This window comes from Schistocerca serialis, chromosome 1, assembly GCF_023864345.2.
Source record: "Schistocerca serialis cubense isolate TAMUIC-IGC-003099 chromosome 1, iqSchSeri2.2, whole genome shotgun sequence".
NCBI lineage: Eukaryota > Metazoa > Arthropoda > Insecta > Orthoptera > Acrididae > Schistocerca > Schistocerca serialis.
The window spans coordinates 745,100,228-745,102,789 of NC_064638.1; the positions used below are offsets into that span (position 1 = coordinate 745,100,228).

Sequence of the window (2,562 nt, forward strand, 5' to 3'; positions counted from 1 at the left end):
GATCCAGTGGCAGAGTGCTGAAACATGGCCGTTCTCCAGGTCCTCTCACCTCTGCTGAAGTGGGGGAGCACCTTGCTACCGTATTGGTCAGCCACATTTCAGGCGCTCAAAGCTCAGTTAAATTTCATCTCTTTGGTCCCACCATAGGTGGCCAAAGGATCGTCTCAAAAATGATCATATATTCACATTCACTATCTGCGGTTAGCAGACGACCATACATTCATTCATTTCACAGATCTCACCAAACTGGATGTAGGGATTTACTTTGTGGGAGTGCACATGTGATCAATTAAATAAATAAATTGTCATTCTTTCCCACACTGGTATCCGGCTTCGCTGTATTAATTGAAATTGAGTTATTTTACAAAAAAAATGTGTTGTTCTGACAAAAATAATGAATTATGTTGTACCTATTTTCAATGTCGGGTGGTATTGTACCCTTTCAAGTCCACAAATGAATGTTTGGTGTATGCATCACTCCACAAGAATGAATGTATCACATACATGTGAATTTGTCCATAGTGTAATGAATGATGTAATTATCTTTTACTTTCATCTTCATATGTAGATGCAGGTCCATACTGACAAAGATAGGTACTGGTACATAATCTGTGAAAAAGAAACTTCTGAAAGTTTCATCTATGTGGCCTATCATTAACTTTTCTTGTTTTATCAAGAACGTAAAACTTGGACTATGTGTGATTCCGCTATTTCCACTTATGGTTATAAATTCATTGAATGTTATATCTGTCCCTACATGTGCTTCAAAAATGTGTTTTAAATTCTTATAGTCTTTTATGAAAGTTTTACATTATCCTACCAACTGCTTTATATTTCTAGAATATGTTTGACTTAAATAAATGCTGTCAACCCCTATATGATGACCAAAACAAAAATATTTACTTATTTGATCCTGGATCCCACATCATCATCATCATATATAAACATGGTATTTGGCTTTACTCTTTCTGGTGGTGGGATATCACCATCACTCCCACTGAATATAGTGTGTGTTATACCATCAATGTCAAATGATTTCTCCTGTAATAACTAGATTTTGACTTGAAATAACGTTTTTGAAAATCCTTACCTATGCTCAAAGCAAAGTTCATCAGGAAGTGTTAGCAATGACAAAATACCATTCTTCTTACCAGAGTCTGGTGGACTAACAATTACCAATCATATATATGGCTAGGGCTGAGTGTTCAGTTCTTCTTCTTTTTCCTCTGGTTTTCAGTAGTATTGCAGGACTAGTCAGCTGCTATGAAGTCATTGTGATGTTTATGCACTCAACATTGGTGATAACTATAGGCTTATATTAGAATGCAAGGGATTTTAATAAGAAAAACACCCATGTGTGTGGCTCAAACACTTACTTTGTTTATAAACTCTTATACACAATTGGATATGTGAGCACATTTGAAGAAAAATATAGTTTCCAGAACGCGATTTTCACTCTGCAGCGGAGTGTGCACTGATATGAAACTTCCTGGCAGATTAAAACCGTGTGCCCGACCGAGACTCGAACTGGGGACCTTTGCCTTTCGCGGGCAAGTGCTCCACCAACTGAGCTACCGAAGCACGACTCACGCCCGGTACTCACAGCTTTACTTCTGCCAGTAAAGAAAGAAGAAAGTAAAGCTGTGAGTACCGGGCGTGAGTCGTGCTTCGGTAGCTCAGTTGGTAGAGCACTTGCCCGCGAAAGGCAAAGGTCCCGAGTTCGAGTCTCGGTCGGGCACACAGTTTTAATCTGCCAGGAAGTTTCATATCAGCGCACACTCCGCTGCAGAGTCAAAATCTCATTCTGGAAACATCCCCCAGGCTGTGGCTAAGCCATGTCTCCGCAATATCCTTTCTTTCAGGAGTGCTAGTTCTGCAAGGTTCGCAGGAGAGCTTCTGTAAAGTTTGGAAGGTAGGAGACGAGGTACTGGCAGAAGTAAAGCTGTGAGTACCGGGCGTGAGTCGTGCTTCGGTAGCTCAGTTGGTAGAGCACTTGCCCGTGAAAGGCAAAGGTCCCGAGTTCGAGTCTCGGTCGGGCACACAGTTTTAATCTGCCAGGAAGTTTCAAAAATATAGTTTATTGCCAACATTTGCCATGATCAGTCCATACATATATCCATCTATTGATGCTCACCATGTGTCATAAAACTGAGCAATGAGTTCATCCTGGAGCTGCAGAGTTTAGTGTTGTAAATTGTATTTAGTAAATCAAATTGGTCCATATTTTCTCCTACAATCTGAATACATTGGCTGCCATCTTAGTTGTTTGCCTAAAGCATGCTGGCTTGTGTAACTGGAAGAGATTGATGACTGCAAGACATTAATGTTTCCATGAAATCTACCAAGTCTAGACATCCTAAATATTGGAAGAAATTATTCCTGAACGTCAAAATGCTACAACTAGAAGATTCAATGAGAAAGAGAGTGTTAATACTTATTACTTCCTCCAGTGGCTTAAATCTAAAAGAAGTGTGTAGGCTGCTTTTTGGTATGTATGAAAAAGCTTACAGAAGAGTGTTATAATTTGAAAGCAATTGAGTATTATTTGTTCCTAAACAACTA

At 39.5% G+C, this 2,562-nt stretch overlaps 1 non-coding gene across 1 annotated transcript; it reads left to right on the forward strand.

Annotated features, from left to right (window-relative positions):
* Nucleotides 1-1,965: 1,965 nt before the first annotated feature.
* Trnas-uga (transfer RNA serine (anticodon UGA)) lies at nt 1,966-2,040 on the forward strand. Its single transcript has one exon. It is a non-coding gene; the product is annotated as a tRNA-Ser (tRNA).
* Nucleotides 2,041-2,562: the final 522 nt, after the last annotated feature.